The 7913-nt window shown below is 41.0% G+C and overlaps 1 protein-coding gene across 1 annotated transcript in view; it reads right to left on the bottom strand.

The window, feature by feature from the left end:
• Robo1 (roundabout guidance receptor 1) overlaps positions 1-5996 on the bottom strand; it is a 1050317-nt gene extending 1044321 nt beyond the window's left edge. Inside the window, exon 1 of the mRNA XM_048803857.1 lies at positions 5733-5996. The gene's annotated coding sequence lies outside the window, so the exon portion shown is untranslated. The remainder of the gene's footprint in view (positions 1-5732) is intronic.
• Positions 5997-7913: the final 1917 nt, after the last annotated feature.

Raw genomic sequence — 7913 nt, 5'->3', positions numbered from 1 at the left:
TGTATGTGTATGTATATATATATATATATATATATATATATATATATATATATATATATATATATGGTCTTCTGTGTTTATTTTGTAATACTACTTTCATAGCTTTTGTTTTGCAGCCAGCCCACACCTCCAGTGGTTACCCATTACTTCCCCATGCAGGATGTGGCCAGAAATACTGGAAGATTCAATGTCTGATGAGGAACTGTTTCCGGCATCATAGTCAGCCCCCTTTTCAATGTTCTTGGGTGGTAGAGGAGGCACAGGAGCTTTCTCAGGCTTCTTTACATGGGCACTAATTCCACTCATGAGGGTTCTGCCTGCATGATCTAATCACCTCCTAATACCATCACATTGAGGGTTAAGATTTCAATATATGATTTTTCATCCCATTGGGGGTTAGGCTTTCAACATAGATTTTTCAACATATGAATTTTTATCACAGTATCATGATAGAGATTAATAAACAGTTGGAGTGCAATTTCAGAAGCATCATTAAAAAGGGATCTGAAAGGAAGAAATTTTTACATCTATTTGCTTCACTGATACTTATTTTGAGGCAATCACCAAAGGAACAAAGGGTAAGAACCATCTGGGGGAGAAGTTCTAACAACGTAAGTCTAAGCAGAGAGAAATGAAACATCCTGAATATTGGGGGAAAAATGCAAGTAAATGCTCATAGTAATTGATAGGGTCAAAGACTAAAGAGAAGAATTGGGGGTTCAAATCATAGAATGTCTTGAATAATATCTTAATAATAATATTGGTGTTCTAGAAAGTTAGCTTTAGCAAATATGATGCTCATGACTTCAGGATGCAAGAACAGGGTGAGGTGAAGGATTATAAGATTGACCCCAGGAAGGGGAAGCATGAAATGGGGGGAAGGACCTGGAAATAAGAACTGCCCTTGAACATTCAATAGGGTTTGGTCCAGAGAAAGGGAGTTCTTCCAAATCAGTAAAGCCATGTATGGAGAAAGGTGGTGGTGACTGATTAGATGGATTCTCCTAAAACATCCTGACCATGTTTGTGGAAATTTAAAAGCAAGCCATAAAGTTCTCAGTTTCCTCTAAATACTTCAACCTCCAAAAAATGATGTATTGGGGCGAAGGATAGGGCTCTCGGACTGACTGAAGAGGTTATTTACTGATTATGAGATCCTGGGAGTATCATTATTTGTAGAAGTTTGTTCTGTGAGAAATGCAAAAGGATATTTTTGTTATAAAATCATATCTTGGATATTCCAAAACTTATGAATATGAATATAAGAATCAAAGAATAACCACGCTCCATATTTAAATGTAAGGACAAAATAAGTTGGTCCAGTGAGTTGAAGAGAATGATTCATTTAAAAACAACTTGGGGGCTGGGGTTGTGGCTCAGCGTTGGAGGGCTCTCCTTGCACATGTGAGGCACTGGGTTAGATGCTCAGCAGCACATATAAATAAAATATGAAAGTAATGTGTTCACCTACAACTAAGAAAAAATACACACACACACACACACACACATACACATACATACAGACACACACAAAACATGGTAGCCAGGCTGGATGGCATATGCCTATAATCTCAGAGACCTGGGAGGCTGAGGCAGGAGGATTGCCAGTCTGAAGCCAACTTCAGTAATTTAGAGAGGTCCTAAGCAACTTAGTAAGACTGTGTCTTCCTTAAAAGAAAAAAGGGGGGTGGTTGCTGGGAATGTAGCTCAGTGGTAAAGCATCCCTGGTCTTACACCCCAGTACTCCTACTCTCCCACCCCTGCGCTGCAAAGGAAAAAAAGTAACTTGGTATGCTGGAAAAATACTGGAAAAACATGTACAGTCATGGTGCAGTTATCATCAGATACCTGTAGAGGATGGGCTTCACGTCCTCTGTTGATCATAGATCAAAATCTATGATGTTTGTATAAATCATATTGTATTTGCATGTAGATATGAAACTGGTGGATGTAGAACCTCTTCAGGGTTGCAAAGGGTCACTGTACTCTGGAAAATCAGTTTCCAATCATGCTCATTATTTGTTGAATGGTCATTTACATTTTCCTTAACCTCTCTGAGTTTCAGTCTCTTCATATGCTAATGAGATCTAATAAAGCCTACCTCAAAAGGGTGATATAGGATTCAATGAAATACCTTTTGCCTATGCAAGGTGTGTAACACTGTTTCTACAGTTTTCTCTTACACAGCTTTGAACAAGTCAGTTACTCTTCAAGGACCTTGATGCCCTGTGGAATTAAGAGAAACCACTGGTCCATTAGGTGTTAATATATTTTAGGTGCAAATGTGTAGGCATTAACAGTAACACTGCTCATTTCAACAGCATGTTTAGCCAGATAAATATTATGGGGCCATAATTTATCCTCCTGTATATGCTATATTTTATTTCTGAAATCACAGATTTAAAGGAGAGACAGAGAGCAATCAGTTGAGTTTTCTAGGTAAACAGAAGGAGCTCACTTTCTGGCAGACTGGTGGAACCTCACCTCGAGTTACATTTCAAATGGTGCATTGCACCTGCTCATTTATCAAGCCGCCAAGGCCTTGCTTTTGCAGCTTGCTTTTTTTCTTTTAAAATTCACATCTTTGCAGTGCTTTGAGTTGCTCAGCCTCCTCAGGAAAGTAACATATTAAATCTTACTTAAATAAAAATAGACCTAATATATCAAGTGTAGATAGATGCAAAACGGTGAGATTTCATTGCTAAGCACCATACTGGTTTACAAATATTTCACACAAGTGTATAGCTTTCTTTTTATCTCTCATCAATGTTATTTCGTATTTGAATTGATCCTCTTATGCTATAAAATACAAGACAATTATACAAACCAATGTGATTCTCTTAAGGGAGACATTAGGATATTTGCTCTTTGTTTTATGTGTGTAAGGTAAGTGAAAGGGGACTTTAGGCTTTAAACCTATGGGACTCCCTAGGCAGCTGTTTTATTTCTCTCCTCCTCCCTGCTCAGCACGCTGCTACATCCCTGAAATCACTAACCTTCAGGGGATACAGCCTGGGAGACAGTAACATGGGTTCAAGGACAGGGTAAGGGAAGGGAAGTAAAAGGAAGGAAGTGCAAGAATACAACAAACATGTGATTAACAGCTGTTTTCTGGAGCAACCCTCCATCAGAGATCTGCAGCTGTGTCATTGTGCTTCAATTCTGCAGATTGTTCAGGGCTAAATTGGAAGGCACATGGAGCAGGAAGATATGTGGAGAGAGGTTAAAGGAAGTCCAAAATCCATAGCAATGATATGATGCAAATGCTCCCCCTCCTTACACATTCATGGAGGTCTCTTCCACCTGTCATAGGAGAATAGATTTCTAAGGAAAAAAAGTCATCTCACCAACTGGATATTTGTCCTGGGTGGTTGCTGCTATTTTTTTTTTTTTTTTCTTTGTGGGAAGGTAAGGGGAAGGAGCTGATGGAACACCCTCCAACCCTGCTTCTGCCCTTTAATAAATCAAAACCAGAGCAAGAGTTACAGACTGATTTCCAAAGAGCTACCTGTGTCTCCTCATGACAGAATATAAACAGGTCTTGGGGTTTCAAACAGAGTACCCCAAAATCGTGTTCCAGAAGCATGCAATTTAAGGTCAGAAAACCCAGTTATCAGGCTTCCAGTTGGTGAACAAATAAATTTGTGTATTCTCCAAATATTTTGATTAATATCATATCTTAGTTCTTAAACACTCTCAATAAAAATGGGCAAATGGAAAGTGGGGAGAAAAATGCAATGCCATTGTCTTCAAACATGTGCTCAAAGGATTATCTTTCCTCTGCAGGGTCTCCTTCCAATAACTGACATCCCCATTCGGTCGGGTCCAGCATCTAGGCTGTCTCCTCCACATGCTCAGGGAAAGGGTTGGAAATCAACCTCTGACTGAAACAGTCTCTCACCACTACTTAGAAAACACACAAACCATCTCTTAACAGGCATTTGTAACACACAGCCTGATGAAAATCACTTACACAGGGCAGATACACAGAGGAATTTACAAGGTCGGGCACTCCCTGGTGGGGGCGTGAAAGGGTGGGAGGTGCTGAGGTCAGGGTTAAATGACACTGCGAAATGAAGCTTCTTGCCCTGCCTTCTCCTTCCTTCATCTACCAAAGGAGCCTCTAGTGATTTCCTGCACCAGGAAGCCTGTCCCTTCCATTTCTCAGAGAGGCCATAGACAACATTTCAAAGCCCCAACTAAAGCAGTCCACGTAAAGCATCCCGAGAAGGCTGACCCATGGCCAGAATTGTCCCCAGTCGCTTGCTTCCTTCATCCCCACGAGGTCATTTTACTTCCTTTCCCTTGAGGTTTTCCCCTTTTGAGGTGCAGGTCTCCTAGGACGCTTGGGGTGCACCTTAGGGACATTCCGCTAGAGGTCTAAGCTCCCTTTGACCCCAAAGCTGGACTGGGCTGATTTATTAATCCGACTCTCCAACCCCACTTGTCTGTCTGCAGCACAGTGACCCTCTAAATTGGCCAGGTGTGGGCAACCTTTTCTGGGCCCTCAACGATCCAAGGCGCGTGGCAGCGGGGCGTAAACCGCCTTCCAGCGCCGCAGCGCCCGGAAGGTCTGCAGCCAGGGCTGCGGCAAGAGGATTGTCACGCCGAGCTCCCGGCATCAGCCGCTTGCAGGGCTCTGCCTGCCTCTGCTCATTGTGTCCGCAGCGCTGCGGGACTGAGTCGCGCGCGCTGCCGCACCCGCGCGGACCCCCGGAGTACCGGGCGAGGAACAGCAGAGAAAGGCGGAGGGGGAGGGAGAAGGAGCGAGAAGGGTCCCCAGAAGGGCGCAACACTTCGTCAGTAATGCAGAGGCGCCAGGACCTTCTAGCAATGCATTTTCCAGCTAAACGCCACCAACCGGGGCTTTTCCTGGCACGTCCCACGCGTGTGTGTTTGTGTGTGAAAGATGGGATACACCTTGCTCATTCATCTCTCTTCTCCCCCGATTCCTCTCTCCGTGTTTCCGTCCCTCAGATTAAGTCCCCTCTGGTTTAGCTTTCAACCCCCATCTTCTCCACATCAGCATTACCTTTCCAAGCAAAGAGCTGCAGGTTGGAAATTCAGGTTTTATTAGACCCCGTTGCCTATTCATCACCAAGAGTTCACTAAAATTCACCCAGTAATGCTAATTTTCAAAGTCCCCACTTTCGTCTATTCTTGGAGAATGCTTGCAAAGTTTGGAAGCTCCTTAGAGCCTTAGGATTTCTGTGCTTCTGTCCACATCACAAACAAGGATACGACCAGAGACACCAAGATTAAGCTGCAAAGTTGCCCAGCCCCAGCCCAGCAGGCCGCTGATGCTTGAACATCCCAAGAGGCAGTTCCCTAGTGTGTCCACGAGAAATCCAAATGTGACACATAACCTCCCCAAACAAGGGGTGAGCAACCCACACGACACAGACAAAAATGCTGAAACTTCTTTGTTAGTAGGCGCAGCCCACCCAGAACGCACACCCTGAACAACTTGCAAAGAAATAAACAAACATGGTATCCCTGCAGGGAAACTTGTTGAATCCCGCCCAGGCGTAGGGCTGAGATTTCCGATTTAGCCTGAAGGTTTTTGATTCTATCCCCAAATACCCTGATGCATCAGTCACAATTTCTGGATAAACTGCGGAGTGCCTTCCGCACCCTTTCTCCACTCTAAGCACCAGTCTAAAATCGGCTGGATCCTCTGTTACAATTCTAAAGCCGGCTGTCACTCCTTTGCAATCATTTGTGAGACTTACCCTTTGATAAGACTGTTTTCAGAAATCTAGCAGCTTGGTGGTGCAGGCGCAGCCCTCCAACTTTGCTGAGCAGGGAGACCTTCCTGAGTTTAAACCAAGCAAAAGCTGTCTGAGACTTTAAATCTAAGAGTGGAGAAATAGGGAGAGAGTAACGTCGGGTTTTCGCTCAGTATCGGCACCCTGGAAAACATTCAATCCTTCTTCAGTAGAGAATTCTTTCAAACCCGTTATCTGTATTACTATTAATGCGCAGAGCAGACGGCATTGCATACAAATAGGTCCAAGTGTGCGCTTCTATTGGTGGCTGCGGAGGCCCCTGGGTCCTACTGCTCCATCTCTAAACTACACAGCAACACTAGCGCGCAGCTTTGGAGACGCCGAGGGGAAAATGGATTTAATTGATTCGTTACCTCTGGTATTGTAAAGCCTGCTGCGATGTTTAACCAAGGAAGAAACCCTCATATTTAAACTCCTGTCATGTGATCTATCATTTCATATCTGCTTTTAATTGTCTGTGTGGGAGGCTTTGATAATACAAAGGGTCTTAAAAATTTTTTTCTGAGAAAAATTCACACATACTTTTGGTAGGAAAACCCTATTTTTTGCTCTCTGTTATGCATTCTTCTCATTAAATCCAGAGAGTAATGTGTAGTCAGACACTTCTGCATATCACAAAAGTAAAATGACACTCAATTTTATTTGTGAAAATGCATGTCTACTCCAAATACAGTAATGTACATGGGCTAAATGGTAGAAACCAAAATGAGTGTACTGATTATAAAACATGAGATTTATTAATCACATGCTACTAAAAAATGTCATCAACGACAATGGCATGGATATTATATTACCTTGCAAAATAAAACAAAAGTCAAAAATATTTTACTTGTGAATATTGACATGAAAAATAAATCAATATAAAAATATCAATACTGTCACAATATGTCAAGTATTTGCTATTAATTGCCACATTTTCTTTCCACAGCTTTTCTCTTAGCAAATCCATTAGTAATGCAAATTGGTATAACAAGATTTAAAGTGAGGCAGACCTGTGGCGACTGGTGATTTGCAATATTGCTACTGTGGAAAAACAGTCCAGTATATTACCACAAATGTAGCTATTTTAAAAATTAGAATAGTAATTGCTGAATTTCATAAATGTTATTTTTTAAACTCTTGAGAATATTGTTTCTCATGACTTTTGATAGTGTGGAGGGAAAGACAAGTCATTAAAACTGAAATGACACATATTTTCTATCAAGTTCTATCTAGGTAGGGTATTTGCTGATACTATAACATATTTATTATACTTAGATGTAAATAGTAATGGCAAATTCAAATTTAATACAATATCATCACATCCCTAGTTTACAGCTGAATGCTGTTGCCAAATGATATACTGAATAAGGTCAATTGCCACAAACCCGTAAATTCACTGGCCATGTATATACTAAATAAATGAAAAAAAAAACAACATAATGCAAAAATACATCATATTCTTTCAAATAAATGTATAGCATTTGAATTTGTGTGGTGTGTGCTAAGGGCCTTCTTCAATTTCATAACTCCTTTCCTCTTCCAGCCTCTTCCCATCCCCCATCAGTAACCCTTGACAACAGAAGTGTTACTTCAAGTCCAGGTTGCTTTTGCTGCCTTCCAGACTTAACTTACAGATTGCAACCCTGTAGAAAACAGAATTAACTCTTACAGGACAGAAAAGTGAGAGAAGAGTTTCCTTTAAGGGTTAGAAGTCCCAGTGTTCTTATGTTTATTTTCAACAAACAGGATTTTTAAGAATATCCATGCCCACTAATTCTGAGTGAAAAGACATGATCAGTGGCATTACATCAATTTGCTGCAATTCCCCATTGCTATTGTGTCTCTGAAATTGATTTTGGAATAATGAGTTTTATTCAGGTTATGGCAATCACTTTATTCCAGATTAAAAAGAAAAAGTAAGTTAACATAAAAATATCAAGACATTACCATGTTTGGTATTAGAATATAAGAATTGGTTGTCTATAGAAGAAAAGAAAGGCCATTATTTCTTATGGTAAGAAAAGCATAATGACCACACAAAGTTGAATGAAGGTGATTGAAATTCACTTCCTTTGTAAAAAGAAGTATGTTACTGGTCTTTCAAGATCCTACAAGATGACCTTTAAAAATAATCATTTGCTT

This window comes from Marmota marmota, unplaced genomic scaffold, assembly GCF_001458135.2.
Source record: "Marmota marmota marmota unplaced genomic scaffold, marMar, whole genome shotgun sequence".
Lineage (NCBI taxonomy): Eukaryota > Metazoa > Chordata > Mammalia > Rodentia > Sciuridae > Marmota > Marmota marmota.
Note: the sequence above shows the minus strand (reverse complement) of the source record. Positions and strands in the feature narration are given on the sequence as shown.